The sequence below is a fragment of the Peromyscus eremicus genome, chromosome 1 (assembly GCF_949786415.1).
Source record: "Peromyscus eremicus chromosome 1, PerEre_H2_v1, whole genome shotgun sequence".
In the NCBI taxonomy this organism is placed as follows: domain Eukaryota; kingdom Metazoa; phylum Chordata; class Mammalia; order Rodentia; family Cricetidae; genus Peromyscus; species Peromyscus eremicus.
Window position 1 is genome coordinate 104,009,534 of NC_081416.1, and position 26,014 is coordinate 104,035,547.

The 26,014-nt window shown below is 45.9% G+C and overlaps 1 long non-coding RNA gene across 1 annotated transcript; it reads left to right on the forward strand.

Annotated features, from left to right (window-relative positions):
• The first annotated feature begins 1,202 nt into the window (after positions 1–1,202).
• On the forward strand, positions 1,203–2,949 carry LOC131902100 (uncharacterized). The gene is made up of 3 exons (XR_009377003.1): positions 1,203–1,563; positions 1,643–1,760; positions 2,677–2,949. It is a non-coding gene; the product is annotated as an uncharacterized LOC131902100 (long non-coding RNA).
• The last annotated feature ends 23,065 nt before the right edge of the window (positions 2,950–26,014 follow it).

Here is a 26,014-nt window from a genome sequence, read left to right on the forward strand (position 1 = left end):
TATCCCCAAAGAGTGTAATACCTAATAATATCACACTTAGAATATACCCAAAGAATGTAGGATCCAACAATATCATCCTAAGGATATATCCAAAGAATGTATCATCTAACATACCACTCTCTGAATATACCCAAATAACTGAAAATATATATCCACAAAGAAAATCTGCACATAAATCAGTATTTATAATAGTCAAGAAGTAGAAGCAATTCAACTGTTTATATGTAATAAATGGGTAAACATTGTTAAGGTGTGTGTGGGTGGGTGTGGTTGTGTATGTGGGTGTGTGGGTGTGAGTGTGTTAGGAGAAAAATACTGATTCATGCTACAACATAGATGGACATTGAAAACATTATGCTAAGTGAAAGAAAAAGACAGAAAGGCAGCATCTTGTATGATTCCATTTATATGAAATCTTCAGAATAGACAGGTCCATGGAGAGAGAAAGCAGATTAGTGGTTCCCAGGGATGGGGGATATGGAGGATGGTGAATGACTGCTAATGAGGGTTTCTTTTGGGGGTGATGAAATGTTCTAAAATTAGATAGTGATGATGGTTGCACAACTCTGTGAGTACTCTAAAAACCAGGGAATTGTATGCTTTAAAAGGGTGGATTTTATGGCATGTGAATTATATCTCAATAATGCTGTTATAAAAAATATGCAAGAAAGAGGCTGTAGGGAATCTGGAAAAAATGGAAACAGCTGACTTGCTAGAAGTGGTACGGCGGAAGGTGATTTTATTTCTTTTCCCATTATTGTTGTTTGTGGAACAATAATATGAAAAGGAAGGAGACAGGGAGTGGGGCTTGGTATAGAAAATAGGCCCCAGGTTTGGAGTCAGGAAAGCTGAGGTTTCTATCCCTCATGCTTCTAGTTGATGACCATGTACTATTGAGTACATGTCTTGGCCTATCTGGCCCAAGCCCTCTTTTCTCAGATGCAGGATAATAACACCAGCCCTTAGAGCCACCATGAGAAGTCCGTGAAGCCTTCCATGCCCAGAGTGGCATGTGGCAGATTCCCATAGTGCTTGTTTTACTTCCTTTATTCACTCAGTTCTAGAGCACCAACTACCTCCTGGGACAAAGATGTATCAACATGAGGCTTTGTTCTTAAATGTGTTAGAACTGAAAGAGGAAGACAGACATAGCAGTTCCTCCATGGTGTTCACTGGAAAAGGATAGCAATAATTCACAGATGGTTTGTTGGATAGCTGTGGGAACAGAGGATACATTTCTGCACTCGAGTTGGGAGCTACCGGTGAAGGGGCTAGACCAAGAAATTCAGATCACGGAAAGAAAGACAGAATCACAGCTCCAAACCCTCCCCGCAGCTGTGTTTGCTCTGTCCATGCTTCCTCACCTACCATCTCAAGTACTCCTCAGACAATGGCTCCAAGGAAAAGATGGCAACCCGAACTGAAGATGACAAGCTAGTTTTGAAGAGCTTGAGCATTTGGTTTCATGCAGCCACATTGAGGGATGGCACCCCTCCCACTTCCCCATCACTACCTCTGCTGAGCAACCCAGCCTCTACCACCAGGGAGCAAGATGATGAGAAGGTGACTCCTCAGACAAGGAACAGGAATTTCCCCAAGTCACGGTGGTAGGATAACGTGAATATCCCTTTCCCTTCCTTAGGGTCAGGGGAGTATCACGTCAGACGGAAACCCTGAGACTCATCGTCCTTAGATCATCCAATGAAAATACAATGCCATCTTCCAGAAAACAGTCCTGGTCTGCAGCTCACCAATGTCCAGTAAGTACTTTCCCAGAGATGCTACTAAGTCATGAGTGGAGGGAGGGTGCTTAAAACAACATATTTCCTCTTGGTGGGGTATGACCATCAGCCATCATGAAGCAGAGCAGCTGGGGTGACCTACAGTTGACCTTGGACACAGACATGACAAAGAGACAAGCAGAAGAACTCAGTTACTGCCAGGTCCATGGTAATGATGATGAAGCAGTCACAGCTTGGTGAGGGGTGGGAGTACAGAGAGATGCTGAAGAGTATGGAAGGTAGGAGGGTGACCAGGAATTGGTACTGTTTGGTGATGTGGTACCTTTGAGTCACCCATACTTATATAAGAAACCCCTCATGCTTCCATAAATAACTTAAGTAAACGCATTGGCTTACCAAGTTAGACTGGTATAGAATTGTTTATCCATCTGTTGGTGACAGTCTAGGGTGAATCAAGTGTTTTTTGTGTTTCCCTAAGAAAAGTTAGGCCATGTCAGGAAAGCAGAGCATTTCTCATTCCCAGAACACCATCATTATACTGTTGCTCCCCCAGGATTTGGGGCCTGAGCAATACAGTGAACACAGTCTATACAGACACCATAGTAACCGTAAAGACCAGAGAGGTCAACCGACCTATGCTTGATTGCACAGAAAATCTGTGTCCAAGACAGAAGTGAAGCTTTGAATCAGGCTCTTTGTTCACTTATGCTGATTCTAAATTCCATTCTGTATTGAGAGATCATTGCCTCAAGGGCCAAGGGCACACTCCACAGACAGTACAGAAGACATGCAGTGCCAAGGAGCTGTGGAACCATGCTTAAAATTTAAACTCTGGGACACTGGTTTTATGCCTATGACCCTAGGGGTTAGTTCAACAGTTAGCACAGAACTGGGCCTCAGTGGGTCTTCTTTGAAATGCTCTAATCTATCTTAGGTTCTGCTGGAGTCTGCTTCCAGCTCAGAACAAAACTCCTGCCTTTACCAAAACCAACTTCCATGAAGGCAAGGACAGCAGCAGGATGCAGACCTTCCACTCAACGACCCCAGCAACCCTGGAGGGGCAGTGGCAAGCTTGTGGCTGCTGGCCAGCTGGACCACGAGCAGTGTCATTTATTGGGAGTCATTAGCAGCCCTGACTTGGCTGAGGTGTCTACCCCAGCCCAATGGCTCTGACAGCAAGTTTGTGATCCCAAAGGCCCCTTGCAGTTCAAACATGTATAGAAATGAATAAAAGGCTCTACTCTGCTCAGATTGAGAACCAGTGTGTGCCTGGGAAAGAAACAGAAGGTTCTCCAAGATGTTCAGTGTGTTTTGGGGGTAAGGGCGGGGGTGGGTAGCTCCCATAACTCTAACGTGATTTCCACTGACTTGGTAGATTGACAAACCACACGTTGGAATAACAACCAAAGCCAGACCCCATTCACCAAGGAAGACCATTGAGAAATCACCCCAGGGGCTGGGGAGATGGCTCAATGGGTAAATGAGAACCCGAGTTTGATCCACAGCACTCATGTGAAAATTTGAGTGAGGTAGCATACCTCTATAATCCCAGCACAGAGACAAAAGGATCCCGGGAACACTCTGGGGAGCCAATCTATTCAAACCGGTGAGCTCCAGGTTCACTCAAAGAGTCTGTCTCAAAAGATGAGGTGGAAAGTGATGAAAGGTGGCATCCACATATGCGCGCGCGCGCGCACACACACACACACACACACACACACACACACACACACACACAAATCAAAAAGTTAACCCTAGCAAATATACCAAAAGTACAGAAGGGAGAACACAGGAGCACAGACCTAGGGAGTCATGGAGACAAGATAAAGCCTGGTTTTATCTCTCACAGGAAGTCTGATCTTCCGAAAACACCGTAACCTCCCTGAGCTCCCCTAGGTCATCCACATCCACCAACATGGATACAACCTGCCATGGTTAGGAAGGCTACAGGGCTAATTGCATGGTCAGCCTTACTAGGGATTAACCATAATTGCAAAGAGAGTGTGGACTAGGAAATAAAGGAGAAAAGCGATGAATTTGGGGTGGGGGAAGGTGCATTGAGCGAGGCAAGAACACAGTTCTGCACTTAAATGGAATGTGGTCAGGGAGCATAATAAGGAAAAATACGAGAAAATCACATTTTCCAGCAGACATGTCAGGGAAATTGTCCGAGGTCTGCCAAGTGTTCGATCTTGCCAGCTCAATCATAACACTGAAGACTTATTATTACACCATCAATAAACGTCCCCTACAGATGGAGGGGGTAAAAGGAACTAATAAGTTCCTTCTCATGAGTGGATTTCAGTGATTGAGAACATTTATCCAAAGCACCGCATTTGTGGGGGGGGGGGGGGGCGGGGGTCTGAGATTTCACTGAAACACAGTAGTAAAGAACTCAGTGTTAACCAGAGGTGTCTACGGAGGGCTGGCAGGCAAGAATGGCAGCTGCCTGCTATGAACAGGGGAACTAAGACGCTCACTCCTCCAGCTCTGGAGAGGGTTGCTGTTGGATCCTCAGTTGAGCCCCTCTCTAGAAATGGCCTTTAGCTCAAGACAGTGGTCACCTGTGGGCAGTCTGTAGCTGTCACTGCACGGGCAGTGAGGTAAACTGTGCTAGATGCAGTGTGAGCTCAAGAGGCATCCCGGCCCCATGTTTGCAGTGGGGTCAACTGAAGAACAGCTATGACTACATTGTAGCTCCCCGCCCCCACCCCACACACCCCACACCCACCACTCCCTCCACCTTGTCCTGGTTCCTATTCTCACTGACAGTGGTTGGTTTGGGGAACATGCCCCTGTAAACCTTCTGTGAGGAAATCTTCCCCAGACCGAGTCACAGACACCTCACTCAATCCATCGTTGTATTGCCATGCCTGCATATGCTCTATGTCTCTGTGCCTAGCTAATAGCTTGTCATCTGTGTTTACTTACTCCTCAAAAAGCACTCAGTGTTAGCCAATGGGAACAGCACGTGTACCCTCGGCTTTTCTTTTTCCTATGTGGCAAGGGAACTCAAAGATAAGTTCTCCATTCTTTCTTCTCCGTGGTCGATATCTGAGGTAAAATTTTGCTGGTTTGGCTCTTTTCCTTCCATTTCAGACACTCCTCCTCCTAGCCTCTGACTCTAGGTGAGATTGCTCTTGTCCACAGTTTAGTTCTGGGGATCATGATAGATCAAAGATGTCATCGGGGGCCTGAAGAATACATTCCCCTGACTCTCAGCATGATGCAGTTGATATCAACTTAGATGTATTATCACCGGGACAGTGAAGGCAGGTTATCATTAACTCCTTTGAACAAAAGGCACAGACAGGTTAAATGGTTCCCACACCACACAGCACTTTTATTGCAAAGCCTAGGCTGAACTCTGCCTTTCTTGATTCTGATGCCTTTCAGGAGAGAGTGCTGGAAAACATGGGAATTCGCTTAGGGGACCCTTTGAACTGGTTCTCTTTCTGCTATCCTGACACCCCAGAGTCTTGGTTTTGTCCAGATCCTGCAGCGAGTACTGAAGAGCCTAGTAGAGATGGAAGATGGTGTAACACTTCAATGTCTAAGTGTCTGCTACAGGCTGGAGAAGAGCCTTCTTGCTTCTGCTTGGACTCCTCCCTCAATGGGTAGCTCATTGTTGAGAAGACTTATCATCGTGTTGTTCACTCGCCTGCATGATTGCACCGGCACTAAGGCTGTGATACTGAAAGGAGATGATGGACACAGAACCCAGAGTACAGTACTGAGCACACAGAAGAGGCTCTGAATGGAGTGCTTCCTGTTTCTGATAGACACAGAACAAGTAGGTAGAAATGGAGCCCAGCTCTTGTCCCTGAGCCAGGAATGTTCCTTACAATTCCTACATAGTCCCACATAGAGCCAGAGAAACACACAGGTTAAGTATGGCTTCTGCCACCATGCTATCTAAGTGTAAGGCCTGGCTCTACAATTTGGCTCTGCCATGCGCCCTTAGAGAAGTTTCCCAGCCATCTGTGCCTCAGTTTCCCCATCTGTAGGATGAAGAGGGAATTATGCTGTATTTCTTAGCAAGGATTGCCATCTACATGCTTAAGTTCTGCTGGGTACATGGTACATGTTAAATACCATTTCTATCATCATTCACGTTCTATCGACCAGGAAATTGAGACAGGAGATCCACCCATTTCCAGAAACCCTGGTCTACCTGGATCCTGAGTGCACACATTTATCTTCATTGACTATTTCTTCTGCCATTCCTCTTACTTGTTGCCTTTTTAGAACAAAATGGCTAAAGGACACACACGCAGGAGGGGTTCCACCTGAGAAGCCTCACTGTTTACTCTTTTGAGAGAGCTGCTCTCACCTGCTCTGCAGGGTGAGTCACAAGTCATGTGATACAATGTGGTGCTACCTGTTCACTGATGGGACATACGGTGGCTGAGAGAGCAAAGACAGATCCAGCTCTCAGGCCTGCCACTGCAGTGAACCTTGGGCTTTTGATTTGATGGGAAGATTGGGCTACAGACAAATCCACCAGCCCCACGTACCAGTGTGAGCTGGTGACTTCCCAGGGACCTTGCGACTTTGGGGCAGACTAGTCAGTAGAACAAACAGTTGTCAACAAGCCTGAGTGTTGAGTTGTGTGCAGCAGCGGCTTGATGACTAGTTACTGGCCTGCTGGACCTGTGTGAGGAGCAACTGACATGAGGCAGTCCCTTTGGCTCTGCACAAAGGACAGCTCGCAAATGGAAGTCAAATGCAAAGTATTTACCAACTGCTGTTCATGGGCATTGCACAATCAGAACAGACAATGGGGATGGGTGTGGGCTGCAGAACAACACTGCCATGGGGCTGGATGCCCCAGCTGAACATCTGTCCCAGCATCATAGAAACTTAACACATAAATAGACAGGGGAGATGCCACAGCTGGGGCCCAGGAGTCAAAAGAGAATTTCCAGCTTATCTCACATAAAAGTCCCAGAGAGGATTCCTGACCCATACCCATGCTCTGAAGAGCTTGGGTGAAAAACCACTGTAGTGCAGGAAAGAGACAGGGCCTTGGGCTTCAGCTCAAGACCCAGGGCAGACTCTCCCTTTGGTGCACAGGGACAGCCACCCAGACAGCCATGCTCTGATTCTATCCAAAGGCAAGTCTCTGATGCTCTAGTTCATTGGTCATCACATGGTTACTCTGGTTACCTTTCAATTCACCAGATTCCCCGGCTCGGCTACTTATTACATAGGATGCCAGTTAGTCATTGCTGTCTTCGAGAATCTGAACAAAGCCTGGAGTCGTGCAATGTAAGGGAACCCTGGAAACTTACGGATTCCATCAGAAATCTAGTCACATTCCAGTAGCCCCTTGAAGCTTCTCCAAGGCCCTCTTCTCTGACTCAGTTCAGCTTCTCTGCTGCTTGACTTTACAAGAGCACATGTTCCTACAATCCTTTGGACAAAGTCACAAGGGGTCAATTATCTTGCCACAATGAGGCTGGAGGACCATTTCACTAGCTTGCATAAGATGAAACTCCACATGATGAAACACGTCACAGGCCCAGGAGGTCTTGTGGCAAGGTGGTCCCTTGAGAGCAATGCATCAAGATTTGCCTCCCGTAGCCCCCTTCACTGGGCCTCACTCACCAATGATTTGGCTGTAGAGAACTTGCCAGATCTAAAAGAAAAAAAAAATCCCCCAGAGGATGCTGCAAATTTCCCCAGTATTTCCCATGAGTTTAGATAGCATCTCTTGATGCTGTCTTTGTCCTACCTGTATGTTACAAATGAGGTCTACTCCCCAGAAAGACCCCATTGTACACTGATTCTATCAGTGGCTCTTCATCTCATCTTTCATACATTACATGGCTTCTCAGCCTTTTCTAGCTTCACCTTGGCTGCATGGAAACACCGCTTTAGGTTGTCAGGTGCTAGATTTGAGTGACAGCTTCATAAGAATTCACAGATGCAGCGATGACCGCCAGCTGTGTCTATAAGGAAAATTACTTAAGGAAACCAGTGCATCTCAGTGGGCAGGACATCCACTGAGCACCAGCTCTTATGTCCGTTAGGCCAGATCCCTCCCCCAGTCTGTTACTGTTAAGTGGTGTGCAACCTGGGAAAGTGACTCAACTTCAACATGTTCAAGCCGTTGCCTTTCCTGTAAGATGGTGATAACTACAGCATCTAGTGTGGAGGGTGCTGCAGAAATTAAACAAAATAACACAGTCGTATGTCACACCGGGATGTTTTGACCAATAACAGATCACATACGCAATAGCAGTCTCCTGAGATTATAACTGAGCTGATAGAATTCTTACTGCTTTGCGGTAACATCATTATCATGGTAGAGTTCAGTGTGTTATTCATATGAGTGTGGTGATGCTAATGTAAGCAAGCTATTGCACTGGCACAGGTATGAAAGTGTAGCATGTGTGTTGCTTACAGTACACACTACTTGATAGTGATAGCAAGCTACTGTGTAAGTTTATGACAGTATGGTTTTTTTTTAAATCATACTTTTAGAACACACTTCTACTTACTACAATAGAGCACCCCTGAGCACCAATTTAGTACAAACAGTTTAGTTTAGTACAAAGAGTATACCAAGTGATGTCAGCACCAGACTCACATATCTATGCTAATTATATATCTGAGGGCATCAAGAGGTCATGTGGAGTGACCAAACCCTGTACCATTTGGAAAGAGTCCATACTAAGAATGGCTACACCATGAAGAGGTCACCTCACCTCACCTCACAGTTCTTGGTACTCATCTCATGCCTAAGTGACACACGAGAGCCCTTAGTGTTATGCACAGTTAACACACAGTCAATAACTTACTACTAACACTGTTGATCATTCCATCCTGTACACCTTAGTTGCTGCAGACCCCGTGCCTGCTGAGGCTGGGGCTTCCAGTTGCTACCTCAGGGAACCTCACCATCCAATGGAAGAAGACCACAGACAACCGAGGGTTAGAATGCAGTATTGTTTTTAAAAGAACCAGCACCAGTCAGTGACCATTTGGGCTAGGTATTGTATGCTACATGCTTCATATTAGGCCAGTGTTTACGGCTTCTAGTCTAAATACCTGGATGCAAATTCCAGAATCATTGCCAGATACTTGTATAATCTTGGCCTCATTCACTAACTTTTTTGAAATGGAGTTATCTCATGTTGAAAAAAGTTTAAAAAATACATATACGTATTATACATAGTAAGTCACCAGAGGGTCTTGTTGATATTAATCACTGTCCATTGGCTAGAGGGTAGAATAAGCCTTGGCAGCAAGAACATTCAGGAATGCATGGGGAAACTGCCACTGAGTGGCTGTGCTCTCCCAGCCCTGGACTGTGTGTCTGGGTAAATCTGAAGGCAGGCAACAGGCCACCGGGGTGTGTGACAGGATTGAATCTCAGTGGCTCTTCGGGTTTGGAGCCCATTGTAGCTCAAAGATGTCAGCCCTGGAAACCAGAAGCTAGACCCATAGATGAAGCAGTTGACAAGAATCAGGCAGAAGGCTTCAGATAAATAGGACAGACCTCCAGGATGAAGGTGGACGGTGCGGGTGGGAGGCCAGAGGAAAAATGGTCTGAGCTCCAGGAGAAGCTGGGCACTCTAGGCTCTCCCAGACACTCAAGGTTCACACCCCACCTCTACAAGGCTACAAGGCTCTTGCTGGCTCCACTCAGGCCTTCAGCAGCATCTGACTGAAGAAAACTCCCATCACCTTTCTCATTATCTCAGTCTCCTTATCTCCAGTCACGAGAACTGTCCTGGTCTTGTTTCTTTTGTGGGGTTGTTGAAGGGATCAAACGTAAAAGAACCTTGGAGAATATAAAGTTCTATAAAAACGATGCATTATCAATACTGACACCCCTACTCCTGCTGCTTCCATGACAAGTACTAACGACGGCTATTATATATCTGTCAGGTGTACCTTAAGGATTATCAGCAATTTGCCCTTCATTAAAAAAATGAAGAAACTGAGGTCGGAAGAGATAAATGCACCATCTAAACAGACTCCAAAGTTTCCTGCTAGGACAATGTGAGGTACCAGGAGTTAGAGTTTCAGGCACATAGCAGCCCTCCTGTCAATCTAGACACCAGCTTTGTCCCTTATGAGCACGGCAAGTGGAGAAGTCACAGCCTTAAAGGGAGAGGGGGCTACAGAGTATGTGAGGGGGAAGCTGCCTTGGAAAGATCAATATAAGGAACAGGCATCTTATCTGACCCCACATCTCTGTCCCCTGGCTAGGCAGCCACAGACAAGGCACACTTTCAAGACCAGTATGCAACAGCCTGTGCAAAGAGATTGAGTAGATTTGGTGAATAGAAGGCCAAGTTAGAACTAAAGTGCAGGAACATACATACATACATACATACATACGCACGCACGAATGCACACACGCATGCATGCCTACTCCACGGGGCTTCCTGGAGGGAGCCAGAGACTTTTCTGGAGACCACAACCTGTCTGGCCTAGTCCCTTTCAGAGTACTGTGGGGATAAGCAGGAGTACTTCAGACAGAACCTCACATTGCAGGGACTGATTACCTCTGCAGCAGAGCTGTGCAGATTAGAGCGCACTGGCCCATCAACTGAGCAGGTGAGAGAAACAAAACAACACAGACTCAGACCTGTTTACAGGAATGACATTCTTGTAGAGAGCCTGATAAGTCTGTTGCTAAGCCTGCCTTGCTTCCTGTCACCAAGCACCTGCTTCTCATGCAGGAAAGATAATCGCTCTGGGAATGGGCTCTGCTCAGGAGACCTGGCAGAATGCTCACAATGTAGAGCCAAGTCTGCCTTTCAACAGGCCTTCCCCTTGCCCTGTTTGGGATGAAGGGAAACCCTACCTGGCAAGGAAAGGCTTTGCCCTGCTGGCTGTCTGCAGCTGAAAGTGACCTGCAGAGAAAGGAAGCCGTCCACGAATTCCAACTTCAGAGCAACTGCTGAACAAAGACCCCAAAGATTCGTGCTGAGACAACACTGAACATGAGGGGATGAGGTTCCAAGAGCATGGTAGCTATCACCTGTCAGGCCAGGCAGTCACCTGCTTTGTTAGTGCTGAGTGAGACAGGTGGAGGGAGAGATCACAGCCCTGAAGGGAAGGGGTACTGTAAAGGGTGTGTGTGTGTGTGGCGGCAGTGGGGGGTGGGGGGGTGGGGGGGTGGGGGTGTAGGGGAAGTGGGGGCGTGGGGGGGTGGGTGAGGGGTGCCTGCCACAGAGAGATTAGTGTAAGAAGCAAGAGTTTGTAGTTGACTCCAAAGAAGAAGGTAAGGGAGATCTGGGTAATTCTAGCCAGGATGAAGGGACAGCTGGCCTCCCCTTGTCATCAGAGAGGTTGATAAGCCTTGTTCAGAGCCATTCTGGGGTCTGGAGAGATGGCTCAGTTCTAAGCGTGCTTACTGTTCTTCCATAGGACCCCACGTTGAGTCCCCAGCACCCACACTAGAAGACCACAAACACCTAGAACACCAGCTCTCAGGGAATCCAATGGCCTTTCCAGCAGAGGCTGATGCTTACACACATGTGGCATACACTAATACAGACACATGAATAAAAAATTAAAATAAATCATTTTAAGCCCATTTCAGAGCCCTGCTGAATATATATTTTTTCTTGTAAGAATTGCTTTCTAGATATTTTACACACACACACACACACACACACACACACACACACACACGGGTGTTTTCTTTTTCTAGGTATTGTACACACACACACACACACACACACACACACACAGGGGTGCTTTCTTTTTCTCATCCTCTTCCTCTCCCTCCCTCTCTTCCTCCTTAACCAACAATGTGTGTCTTCTCCATTAAATAGGACCACCAGCCACCCCCAACACACACTCAAATAGAAATACCAGGTTGGGCCTGAGGTTATTCATGCACCCTTTGAAATTCTGGACTTTGAAGGGGCCCAAGAGCTTCAACTACCAGAAGTTGTCCTCCATATAAACAAACAGCCCAGCCTCTAATCCTTAGCACTTTCCATGCAGTGCCCGAGGCAAGGGTCTGCAAAGGCAGGTGCTCAGAGCCTGCTTTAGAATCTGGAGCCATTAAGCTCTGGGAAGCAGCAGCCTTCAGCAGGGTCACTGCACAACAAGGGGAGTGTGCCCCACAGCCCTGGCAGAGTCTCTCTGATATGTAAAATCTCAGCCACTTGGAGGCAATGGCCCTGGCCCTGGGCAGGTTTCACTCTGGTTACCAGCTTGCCCAGAGCTCACAACTGTCTTCACTCTGGGAATGGAAGGCACTGCTTTCTGCAAAATAAAGACTTAGACATGGGGAAACAACAACAACAAAACAAAACAAACAGCAACAAAAAACTCTATGCAGAAAATATCCCCGCATGGGTATAGGGCCTAGCTTGATGTCCACTACCCCCAGCACCATCCTTTCTGCTGAGGAATAGGTTTAAAACGGTCATTCACAACTAAATTTCATTATATACATGTATGAAACCGCCAAATAATTTTTAAATAATTCTCATCCATGAGACAAAACCCCTGGAGGGAAGTTCATCAAGATCAGAAATGCCTTGGCATTAGTCTGTGTCTCAAGCATATCCATGGCACTTTCTCATTCATAAATTTACCATCTGTGTCAAATAGCCCTCACCAATGGTGTCCTATTCTACAACAAATGTATCAATCACAAAATCACTATAACCACAAACTCCAAAGTGTGTGTTAGAAGTTTCTATGAAAAAAAATGATGGAAGGAGAGGCTAATATCCTGGAGACACAGCCTACTCCATATTAACTTGTCATTCTGTGTCCAGCACAGAGCTAAAGCCTGATATTCTGATGAAAAACAGATCAAAAGAATCACTGAAAATGAACAGATCTGAAGATGAGGAGTGAAATGATTTGCTGAAGGTCACAGAGTAAGTTGTTGCAGGACCCGAGAACAGATCCACGGACTCCTGATTACACAAAACATTCAGGTCTACCAAAGAGACAGACCATGAGTGGCACACCAGTCAGGTTCTAATGAGTCCTACCATCCTGAGGAAAGGCCTAACATAGGCCCAAGAGATCTGCACAAACTTGTCTCCTCAAAAGCTCAACCAGATCATGGCAATAAAACACAAATAAAATCACAACTCAGTTAATACCCAAACACTTCAAACCACCTTGATTCATTTCCTTACTTTTGCATAAAACGGAAAAGTCAGGAGACTGGGGTGCATGTGCTTGCAGAGCTGGAGCCCTGGGACCTTGATTCAGGCCCAATGCAGCATCATAACTTACCTACTGCCCAAGTGTCCGAGAAATCACTAGCCCCCTCTCAGCCTCAGATTGTCCATCTGCAAAACAAGAAGACAACCACAATGAACCCTGGGTGTCCTCTGCGCTCACAGGCATCACAAATTCCACACCTAACACTGCCTGCCACCTACTCACTAGCCCATGGAATAGAAGATGTTTCGGATGCTCAGGGGTCATCAGGGAACTATTCACAAAATGAAGTGTAAGCACACACAAAAAAATTAAGCTGGATGATGGTTCGGTGTCAAGCATAACACCAGCAGTACTTATATGTAGTGCAAATTCTAATTCTAAATGGCGGAAATGCTGTGGAATAATCCTCTTGTATACTAAAAAGATTTGTCACTCAAACTAGTTTAATAAAACACTGATTGGTTAGTAGCTGGGCATGAAGTTAGGCAGGAAAGCCAAAGTGAGAATGCTGGGAAGAAGGAGGGCAGAGCTGAAGAGATACCAGCCAGCTATAGAGCAAGCAGGATGTGTAAAAAATGAAGTAATAAGTCATGAGCCACATGACAAAGCATAAATAGAAATATGGGTTAATTTAAGTGCAAGAGCTAGTTAGTAACAAGCCTGAGCTACTGGCCTAGCATTTATAATTAATATTAAGCCTCTAAGTGATTATTTTAAAAGCAGCTGTGGGACTGGACAGGACAGTGTAACTCTGGTTACATTTATATCTCAGTATGAAAAATTCAGCATTCCAATCATTTTGGCACACTTTTGATTTTCATAGATGCTAACATACAATGCTAGGGACACCGTAAGAAAGATCACACAGAGAACTATTTCATACACTCTCTTTTAGTATGTGGGTACTTTTTTAATATTTATTTTTAAATTTTGGTTAATGTATATTTGTGTGTGTCATTTGTGTGAGTAAATATTGTGTGTGTGGGGGCACTTGGGAGCCAGAAGCAGCCATTGGGTCCCTTGGAGTGGGAGTTACAGTGATTGTGAGACATCCAACATAGTGGTGGGAACTGAAACCTAGGTCATCTAGAAGAGGTGGGGAAGAGTTCCTAATGGCTGAGCCATCTCTGCAGCCTCGTTTGTGAATTATTCTTACAATAATTTTTCTCACAGGAATATAGTTTGCCATTTCTCATGGCAGGACAATGGAACATGATATCTAAAGGACTCATCAGATGATGAGTCCTCCTTTTCTTTTCCCCAGTGTTAGAACAGGACTGCTGCCTTTCTTCTGCTATCTCAGTCTCATCCCTTGAGTCCCTTTCTCCAAGCACTTTGAAGGCTTGTGCTCTGGTCTCTGGCAGTAGTACTGTCTACACTGAGTCCAGTGGAGTTCAGGGTGGGCAAGTCTGGCCACTGGACTCACCCTAGCCTTCAGTTGACCAACTTGTCTGTAAAGTAAGGGAGGCAGGTCAGCCAGCCACTTATAGATACTGCTTTCAAATTAGAAACAAGAGGCCAAGGGAAAGAAAAGGAAACCCGTCCATCTGTGCCCCTACTATGTGACAGCTGCTGAGCTGACACTACTAACAGATATTATCTCGTGATCCTCACAACCACACTGGGAAATTTTCACAACCGAGAAGGCTATTCAGCCTGGCTGGCAATCCATCCTAGGTCTGCTGCAGTCCCTGCAAGCCACCATCACTTTTTTTCCATATCTGTGTGTCATTTATACGATAACTTACTAAGTTTTCCAGTTCTATTCACTTTGATTCTTTGCTTTACTTGATTTTCAGAGTTTCTGTTACTTTATGTTTTAGGTATTTATTTCATGTGCATGTGGGGGTGGGGCATGTTACAGTGCACAGGTGGAAGTCAGAGGACAACTTGTGGGTACTGGTTCGCTCTTTCCAACATGTGGGTTCAGAAACTAAACTCAGGACACTGGGTTTGTTGACAGGTTACTTTACCTACGGAGCCATCTCCCTGGCCCTTAACTTCATTTTAAAGAGATTTATAAAAAGAGTTCCTGCAGCTCTTTATTTCTTGCCCTTCTCTCAGTGGTCCAATAAAAAGCAACCTTGTGACAAACATGGGGTCTATAACTGCAAAAGGGCTGCTAACAATGCAAAAGAGTTCATCATAGTAGCTGTTCTACACACACGTCTACAAACCACCAGGGTTCAGGTGCTGTCTACGTAACATATCTGCCCATATCTCATTAGAATATGTAACTTTGGAAGTCTAAAATTCTCATCCATCTACCACTTGGGGGGGATGCTTGCATTCGGCCCCTGGCTATTCTGTGGCCTCAGAACTTAGAGCTATCATATTTTAAAGCTAAACTAACAAGAGAACTTTACACTTTGTTACATCACAAAAGTTTCCCAAGGTCATATAACTAGCAACCGAAGAAGCCAGGACTTGCCATGTCTAATCCAGTGCTCTGTGAATTTATTTACTCCCTCTCCTGCAACCTGTTCTCAGAGCTCCAATCTATAAGTCCCTGGCATTTGGCCACTAATTAAGTTCTATTTCCAAATCAAGGCAGGCTCAGCCCATTCTGTAACATTGTCAGCGTTTCCATAAAGTGACAAGATCCTATCAATAGCTATTTAAGATCCCAAAAAGGGCACTTTAGCAAGAAGCATCCAGGCTTCAAAACATGTGACTGAAAGTGATTCTTTATTCAAAGATCCAAGATAGTAACCAAGGGAATAGAAAAGGCCTGTCACATAATATGCAGGACTCCACCGTCACTGGAAAGGAGGATGAAACCCCAGCCATCAAGGGGCTGTGCTGAACTCTGGCCGATGAGGCTGCGGAGAGGCCTTGTTAGAACTCTAAGTTCCCACTTATTGCCGTCGGTTTAAAATTAATTGGCGTGAATTTTTTATGAGAAGAGAGTAAAAAGGTGAAAAGGCCTGTAGAAGTGGCTTAGCCTGCTTTGGTGAAAGTTCTCATTCCTTCAAGGAGGACTTGTCAGAAGCAGCAATGGAACATAGCCCTGATCAGTTTCCCCCAGTCCAACAACCCCTCTCTCTGGAATCCTCTGCCCACCAATCCACATCAGAACTAGTCAATTATTATAGTCTGTGATATAGCAGTCATAGATTGTTTCTCTTTTTAAGTCATTTTTTGTTTACTAGAATACGCTAAATATTTTCAAAAGGTCCTACCACCTGGCAGTGTCAATTTAGATCCAGGCCCCTCCAGCCTTTCTATAAGGATACTGAGAAACAGATGTAGACATAGTATGTGTTCAGATGTTTTACAAAGCAGGGTCACACCATGTACACTGACTTTAATGTCTTTTTAACTTAGTAAAATAGCATACTCTAAAATGGCTATATAGATAGGTAATTAATACCCCACTGATGCAGGTATAAGCGTTCCAATTTTTTTGCTAATTAATATTTCATACATTTTTCTCACATGGCAGTCTGATTATATACTTAGGCTATGCTGCTGAACAGTTTTTAAAAATGTGTAAATGCACCCCCAAAAGAATGCATCAACTTTAATCTCTACCAGCAGCCCATGCGCACACCAGCTCCTCTTGCTCTTGTCAATATTAAACATTAGGGTCCTGGTTTACCTCTGTCTGCATGGTAGGTGCATGGTGCCTTGGTATTTTAATCTGCATATCTTCAATGTAAACATGTTTTTCTACATGTCTTAACAATTAACTTTGTTGGGGAGTTAACATGATTGCTGCCCTATATCGTTTTCTGAATAGGTGCTAGATTCTCCGTGTTGGTACAAAGAGATTGGCCATTTGTCTTTTCCCTTATTATTACACTTGCAGAGGCTGCTGTTGTGAGCCTTCTTCAAGCATGTTCAATCACAGCACTGTCTCCTAATTGCTTCCACCAGAGTCCCGGATAGCTGTTTTGACACCATCCTGCATGTCACACTGGCCCTGGCCAATTATTCCCCAATGCCTATCAATTCTACCTTCAAATGTGCCTTAAATCACTTCATTTCTCTCCCTCCACAAGAGCTGAGGGAGATCTGCGCCTTTCTCCCTGTGTTAGTATGGCAAGCATGTTAACTCCCTAACAGAGTTAATTGCTAAAACAGGTAGAAAAACATGTTTACGAAGATGATATGCAGATTAAAATACCACGGCACCATGCACCTACCACACCGACAGAGATAAACTGGGATCCTATGTTCCCCAATTCCACCAAGCCACCAATGCCTCCCACAGGATTTCTGCAGGACCCTCCTGCCCACTCTGCATATATCCTCCACTGTAATTCTCTCCCCAAAAGTCTGGGCTATTTTGTTAGTCCGTTTTTTTTTTTTTTTTTTTTATAAATGAGTAGCCCCCAAAACTTCCTGCTGTATTGAAATAAAAGCATGGAGTCTGTGCGGAGTCCTTGAGCCTTACAAGGCTGTTTCTAGAAGTTGGGAACAGCACTGCTGGGTGTCCTGGGTATCTATTTATGTCCCTAGGATTACAGGTATGTGCCACCATACCTGGTTCCTCCAGATTTTAATGATGACAGAAAGAAGATGAGGGGACAAACAGGGTTCATATCATGCCAGGCTTTGACTTAAAGCAGTCGTGAAGGACTATCACATCTTTTTTTTCACACATAAAATTTAAGCCTTAGCCTTGGCAATAAGAATCCTAGAACTGGGAGTGCCTGGAAGGCTAGATCCACATCATATGCTCTTCCACAGCTCTGGTGTCTCTCTACTGACTGTGCCCACATTCAATAAATGTCTCTTCAATGGACTCAATTTTAAGTCAAATTATGTAGTAATTACATCAAATTTACCCTCTTCCCTCCCACATTCAAAAATAAATTTGCATGACTGGAATTATTGACTTGATGAATTTTTCTTTCTACAGAGTCAGGCATATATTTATGGATATTTCCTCCTAGGTTATTTTTCTGAGTTAAATGGGGGAAGTAGATAAAGGAAAGAGAGGCTCTGCTCTCCTCTGGCTGCATCTCAACATCTCCATTCTGCTCCCCGAGTCTACCTTGTCCTCAGTACAGCATCTAGTCACTAAATTACTGAAACTCTATTCACTCTCCACCCACTCTCCTACCAGGTGTCAGAGAGGGACAGAAAAGGTCAGGTGGGATATTAGTTGTTAACTTGACAGGATCTAGAATTACCTGGGATATGAGCTTCTGAGCGCACCCGTGGGAAGACCCATTGTAATTAAGGCTGAGTCCATTCCCTGGGCAGGGGATTCTGGACTGGATAAAAGGAGAAAGTGAGCCGGGTATCAGCTTGCATTCATTGTTCTTTGTGGGTGTGATGTGGCTGCCTGCATTCAACTCCCACTGCCTTACTGTCCCTGCTATGGTGGAGTGGACCTTGAACTGTGAGCTGAAATGAACCCCATTCCCCTTAAGTTGTTTCTTATCACAGCAACAGGAAAAGAAATGATGATAGGTGTGGTGCCATCTCTTTAGGTCAGTGTAAAATCTTCTCAAATGAATCTACCCCAGTTGCTGGGTGTGTATTATTAACCTGCTTTGGGCCTCTCTGACCATTGGCATATGGAAGTGGAATCTTAGTAAATTAGGAATCTCTGGACCCTAGAGGAGGCACCAAGAAAGATCAAAGTTCCTCTGCTGTCCCAGTCAAAGTCAAGTTTCCGTTAGGAAGCTAAGACCAAGCTACCCCGAGTCATTTGGTTTCTGCATCTGTCCCAGCCTCACCCACAAACACTCTAGTCATTGCGTCAATATCTCTTCCCTGGCCCCTGAAAAGTTCTCTTCTCCATCCCAATATCCAAAGAAGAGTAGTGGGGACAATGGATGGTGCTCTTCAGTCCTTAGAAAACATTGCCAACAACCACTGGCTCTGCAATGAGAACTTGAGGTTGATCCCTGCCTCTGATTTCCTCCCAAGCATGTTGACCTCAGGCAGCATTTGTGATCTCCCTGAGTGCCCATGTTTTCACCTGAAATATATGGATACTGAAAGCACTGAACCTCGGGGTTGCCACCATCTTTATGTGCCTGACATCTAGCAGAGATTCAACAAATTGGCAGATACCATGATTGCAATGACGTAGCCTGAGTTGCCAACAGGATAGTTCAGATTCTTATTCTGGTGCCTCTCTACATGGGATCCCTTAAGCTTCTGCCATCACATCAGGGGGCAGTAATGTTCCTTTTCTCCCCGCTCCTATCGTTCCGAAGCTTCCCAAATCCCTGTGTGCTGCTTGCCAGGTATCTGTCTTGTGTGGCTTCAGGCCCCAGCTGAAAGATCTGGCGTTCCTTGTTTAGACCTGCTCATGATATTACAGGCAACTTGTTCTAGTTGTGCAGCCAGAACAGCCCAAGTGGACCATGCACTGTTCTAAATGCTGTAGAAACATCACTTCATTTAATCCTCATTCACAGTTTTGTGAGTTAGGGGCTGTCGTTTCCTTATTTTACAGATGAAACAGGAACATTGAAAGGCTGACAGAGTTGCCTCAAAGCATACATTGAGTAGTAGAGCCAGGATTTTGTTTATTTGCTTGTTTGTTTGTTTAGATAGGTCGAGGCCGTAGCCCGAGAACATGGGATCCTTCTTCACAGCCTCTCAAACGCTGAGACTGTGGGAGTATACAATCACGTCTGGGTAGGACCTAGATTCAGAACCCAGGCAAACTGGCATTGGAACATCAATCCAGCTGGTGAGGTGATTGTGATAGTGTTAGATGGGGTGCCAGGAACTCACTGAGTTCCCAAAGCCTACCATTCCAGTGGGAAACAAGGACTTGAAGAAGAAACCATAGATGGATCTCAGAGTTGTCTTGTGCCCATGTGTGAGCGTTGCGGATGGAATGGAAGGTAGATGCCACAGTCATTCCCCTAACTGCCCTGAAAAGGGAGCACCTGAACTTCTAGGCCTACCTATCAGGAAGGCTGAAACACTCACTGGGTTGGTCTTGTATCAAGGTGGATTCCAGACCTGAGTGAGTTATGTCCCCAGTGACTCAACACAGCAGGTATGAAGAAAGCATAAACAGTCCTTCTGGAAGCTTCCACAGCCCTTCACCTATGAGGCTCCAGAGACCCTGGAAGTTCAGACATGTTGTGTGAGCTCCAAGTGTCCGTTCTTTAGGAAACTGTTGGTCTAAGCAACCCAGTCACCTTGCCACCAGATGGCCGAGTGAGGAAGTTATCCCTGAGGATGACGCACTGAAATTTCTCATGTCATCCTTGCCAGGGCTTAGATTTTTTCCCCTGGACTTCTATTGCTGATTAGGGTATCAAAACATGCTCACTGGAGCTTTCTCCTGGGCATTTTAGAATCAAAGGTCCTGACCTTTCTCACTCCTTCTCAGTTAGATTTCATCTCATGTGTGTGGTCAGGATGATGGAAGCAATTTAGGATGAAAAAAAAATATACTGTAGACACAAGGTCTCAACCCCCACCACCTAACAACTCCCCAGGGCCTGGCAGGGCCAAAAAGGAAACACTAGTGTGTTAACTGACTTTCCAAGGACCAGCCAGGGCCTCCAGACAGCTGTCCCATCTGCAGGCACTCCCAGAGGGGTGTTCTGCATTACACTGCTTTCAGGGGGAGTTTGCTACAAAAATAACGGTTTTTATTATTTGTCTGAAAACACACGAGGTCTAATAACTACCCAAGATGTTGCAGGATGTTGTCAGTTTCTAACCAGACCCATGGAGCAATGGGAGAGAGGCTTTCTACTCTTAACAACTCAAGCAAGTAAGTCTTGCTTGGAAGAGCAACTTCTCCACCCAGCAATTTCATGCTCACGCTTCCATTTGACACACAACTGCCAGCCCCCATCTCTGGGCTGCACATGGGAAAGAACTGGTGACTGAGAAAAATAGAGAGAGCATGGGCCTCATCTGTGTCCAAATCCCAACTTAAAAAAATTAATTATTTTTGAGAATTTCATACAGACATAAAATGAAATATGATCATAACCTCACCCTATTTTTCCCTCCAATGCTCCCCATATACTCCCAACACATCCCCTCCCGAATTCCTCCCCTCTCTCTTCCTCTGTCTTTTTCTTTCTCATAAAGCACTAAATTCAGGTAGTACTGACTGTATGTACACAGATATCGGATCATCCACTGGAATATAGGAGACCTACAAGTGGTCACATCCTCAAACAACAATGAGTCTCCCTTCCCCAGCAACTATGAGCTTCTAATAGTGCTTCAGTAAGGGGTGGGTCCTGGAGACTGTGTACCCTATCAAAGTGTCAAACCCCAGATTTGTACCAAAGGTGTCATGTGACACTGAAAAAGTACTTAGCACCTCCAAGCCTCATCTTCCTTATCTACAAAGTGGGTCTCTTTATCACAATATTCATGTATATTATGAGAATTATAGAGGAGAGCCGCCTTCCTGGCTCCACTTTTGTCTTTCGACTGCTCATCCTGGGTGACAAAACGTGTGTGTCAAGCACAAAGTGGAAGAAGGGGTCCCGTGCTCAATAGTGGGATCCAGTGAAAGCTCTGCTCGAATAGATGAGAATGGGAAGTTGGGAACCCTTTGCCATCAGAAGGTCCATGCAGGAGGTGTGAAATATGGACCCATGTGAATGGGCAGGCAGACAGGCAAGAATATGCTGAGCCTCTGAGAGAGCAGCTGAATGTGTGGACTAGGAAGGATGAAGTTCAGACATCTGGTTCTACCAGTGGGATTGCAGCCAAGGGGTTTGAAGCTGGATGCACGGGGCCCACTTTGTTCTTGAGTCCTTGATGGCTGCCATGAAGACGTACTGAAAGGTGGCGATGGGATGGAGGCTGAAGCAGACAGGTATAGAGCCACAGATGTTCCAGCTGAGGGCTTCTAGTCATGGGCGCCAGGCAACCCTGTTCAGTCACTATGTAGCATCCTGTGTAGCCCTGTTCCTACAGGCTTTAGGCCTGGCTGCTCCAGAGCTGTCCTGAGGAAAGTCCTTATAGACACCAGCTGCAAAACCTACCCAGCATGCTCCTTTCTGACTCAAGTGGTACAGTGTCCTCTGAGGCAGGCCTGGCAGCCCCTGTGCTGACCTGTGTGGAGCTGCTGCGTAGAGCCATGGGGAGGGTGACTGAGATACCACCCCCACCTCTACCAGCCAAATGAATTCTGCACCACTCGGCCAGAACACTTTCACATGTGTAGACCATGTGCCCAGTTCTGAGAATGACATGTGATTTCAATAGACAAGGCCACAGGCCCAAGAGGTTTTTGGTGAAGGCAGCACCAATATCCTACCATCCCCAAAGTAAGTTCTTGAATATGTTCAAGAGAGGGCCAAATAACAGTGTTGTTGGGACAAAAGAGAGCCTTGGATAAGCCTTAGTAGCACCAAGAAAGCTTCATGAACAAGGCAGCACTTTCTGGGTCCTAGAGACTCAGAAGTTAGTAGTCATGGGCTGGAAAAAAGGCATTAGAGTCCGAGAGAGGAAATGTGTGGAGAAAAGGGACTTCCTGCTGCAGCTGGATCTCAAGGTTGAAGAGGAGGTGACAGGAGACACGGGCAGAGAGGTAGGCAGAGGTCATACTGAGGGGGTCTGGCATCTCTTCCTATTTTCTTCTCTGAAGCAGCAGAGAAATGGTCATGCAATAAGAACCAGAACAATAACTGTTACTAAGTACCCACCATGCACCTGGTAAGGTGAATTATTACATTAACTTGACCTAAATGTGTTGAATTTCGACTTCAATGGTCCTCGTGAGCTAGAGACATCAGCATTTCTTCTTTTAACTTAAACAAAGGCTCAGAGAGCTTACATGGTCTACCAGGGGCCACAGAAACAATACTGGAAACCAAATACCTGACTTTCATCCAATGATGCCTTTGTGCGACAGTCTCAAGGGGCAGAGACAAAAGTACGTACTACCTCCCAACCATCAAGGAAACAGACTCAGCATCACCACTGTCGCGCTTGTTATGGACTCCAGATTTCATCCCGTAAGGGGGAAATACGCTAGAGGTTCCCCTTTGTAATAGGATTCTCTGAGATTCCTGAGGACTCAACCACTGGCAGAGAGACCACCTGAGGCCATGGACAGTTTACAATGCATCAGATGCTTCCGTTCATATTTGCAGTAACCATCACAGCAACGTTCTAAAGTAGGCTTTCCTCCTCTAGTCTTATAGTTGCCATGGAAGCATGGGAGGGTGATATGGTTTCTCAACTGCAGAGTAATTAGCATGAAAGAGAAACAATTGTTTTGATGCTAGGAACCACCTATGAACCTCAGACTCTGCAGGGTGGTAGGTCACACCTCACAGTCTCCAGCCGAAGAGCCTTCCTCTGCCGGTCCCCATGTCAACAAGTGGAGCGCCTCGGTCACCCTCAGAGTAACTTGTCCCCTATTTCCATCCAATAGCTAACCATCTTCTAGCTCTGCTGGTTCTGCCTTCTTAAGTTCTCCCAGCTTCTATCCACATCTGGTCTCTCCACTTCTGCCTGCACTTGTGACCCTAGATGAAGCCACAGTCATCTTTCACCTGAACTTCTGCTATGGTCTTATCAGTAGTTCTATTGTGTCTTGTGCTCATAGAACAAATGGTCCCTGCCCTGGTTACAAGCCCACTCTGACTCTGGCCTGCAGCTCTGCTTCCTCTCACTTGGGATGTACGTGTGTGTGTGTGTGTGTGTGTGTGTGTGTGTGTGTGTTCACATGTATGCATGTTCATGTGGAGGTGAGAGGTCAACCTCATCACCCCACCATCCTTTCCTTTCCTCCTATATCCTGTCCTGTGTGACTCTGGACTCTGGCCCTCCCTATGCCTGTTCCTACAAAACAAAGAGAAACACCCGAACTCTCTGGATCTGTGATGCCCCCATGGGGGTCTTGCAGAAGAACAGGGGTGGGGAGGATGTCAGCTGTGAGAGATGAGACCAAGATATTTGAGCACTAGACGCTGTCCATCACAAAGGACCTGGATGGGCCTCGAGCCTCCTCCTCCCTCCTCCCACCCAACCCACACTTGTCTGGCAGCACCAGCCCTCCTTAGACTGTAGACCAGACAGGGAGGCACTGGTCTGCTGAAATTGAATGCCTTCTGAGCTGCATGGGGCCCAGGGGAGCACCTCCACAGCTGCATCAGCTGTGGAAGCAGATGGGGCTGGGGGAAGGGGGGAAGGGCTGGGCTGCTGAGCAAGCCTCTGGGCCTGGTGGAACCTGGGGTCCTGCAGTGACTCAGCAAAGTCTTACCTTTGGGGACCCATGAACCCCTTCGGCAGTTCCTTGAAGCACATAGATCCTCTCCCAGAAAGAAAAAAAAATCCTACATCTTTGAAACGCATAAAATAAAAACCAATCGGATTATAAAGCGAACCAATTATATTGAAATAGTTATCAAAACGTTAAAATGAGAAATTTGTGATTGTTATATTTTTATTTCTTTTCCAAATCATAACAAGATCTAACGGCTTGTCTAATAACTATCGTAACCTTGAGGTAGTGATGAGTGCAAATGATATTTTGAGGCATCTCCAATAACTATAATGGGATACAAAAATATCTGATTCTTCCTGGTAACAAAGTCCCAGAAACTGCTAATGCTATTGTGGTTTATTGCCTATATTCGCAATGGGAGAAAATGCTAACTTTCAGTTATTTTCTTTGCGGCCACATGTTCACATTAAGAAGCTCTGATTTAGGGCAGTAACCTCACTTTACAGTGGAGGAAACTGAGCTCCCAAGGGAGGGGCAGGTCCCTGAACAGGGTTCCACAGCACGTGTGACTCAAATCAGACACTAGCGTGAGCACCTGCTGCCCCCTTAGCCACACTCTGTACATTCTGTAGAGCCAGGGCCAAATGGGAGACTCTCTAAACCCACGACACAGGACAGTCATTTCATTCTCTCAACCTTGGTCTCCTGAGCTGTGAAAGGGGACTAGCCACCCCCACCTCAGCAGGCTGCAGCAAAGTCAGAATGAGGAATGGATAGGAATGTGGATCTTAGTGGCTGGAAGGGTTTATGCGGTGTGTGTAGACTCTCCTTTCCTCCCAATGGGGTCAAAGCTCATAAACCCACTGTAAGTTAAAAATACTGTTGAGTCAAAAATGCACTGAAAGGGTTGGGGAGATGGCTGAGTTGGTAAAGTGCTGAGTGTGAGACATGAAAAGCAGCGCTCTGATCCTCAGCTCCCACATAAAGCCAGACACAGTGGTGTGCAGCTGTAAGCACTGGGTGGAGGAGAGGCAGAGACAGAGATCCCTGGAATTCAGCCAGCCGGCCTAGCCGGATCAATGAGCTCTAGGCTCAGGGAGAGGACCTGTCTCAAAAAATAAAATGGAGAGCAAACGAGGAAGACAAACGTGAAGTTGACCTCTGGTCTACACACACACACACACACACACACACACACACACAGAGAGAGAGAGAGAGAGAGAGAGAGAGAGAGAGAGAGAGAGAGAGAGAGAGAGAGAGAGAGACATGCAGGACATGAATCCGCATGGAAAAACAAAAACAAAAACAAAAACATGTACGTGCACACACACAAATGTGCTTAGTACACCTGACCACTCCAGCCCAGACACAGTGCACTGAGGGGTATTGGTTGTTTGTTTCCCCTTTCGATTGTGGGACTGACAGCGCCTTGCTTCATTGCCCAGCATCATGGAAGAATATCTTACAGTTTATCCCCAGCCTAGCAAGAGACAAGCAGCCACCACTTCAAGTGGGCTTTCTACCGATGGTGTCTCTTTTGCGCCATCACACACAATCCTTACTTTGAATAACTGCAAGCTGGGACTGTGTATCAATAATATGCATAGCTGTACTCTCACGAGAAACCACACCACATGCAGGTCCAGGGAGGCAAACTCACTTTCCCAGACAGAAAATGCAACAGAGGAGGAAGGGTGGAGCCTGGCTAACAGAACCTCATGCCCCTGTGAAAGGGGGTACTGGTCAGTTTATGTCAACTTGGCAGAAGCCAAAGTCAGCTGGGAGGAGGAACCTCAATCGAGAAGATGCCTCCATCAGATTGGGCTGTAGGCAAGTCTGTAGGGCATTTTCTTGATTCGTGATTGAAATGGGAGGGCCCAGTTCACCTGGGCCACCCCTGAGCAAGTGGCCCTGGCCTGTATATGATGATCTCAAAAATAAACAAAAAAAAGTAAAAATTTTAAAATGAATTAAA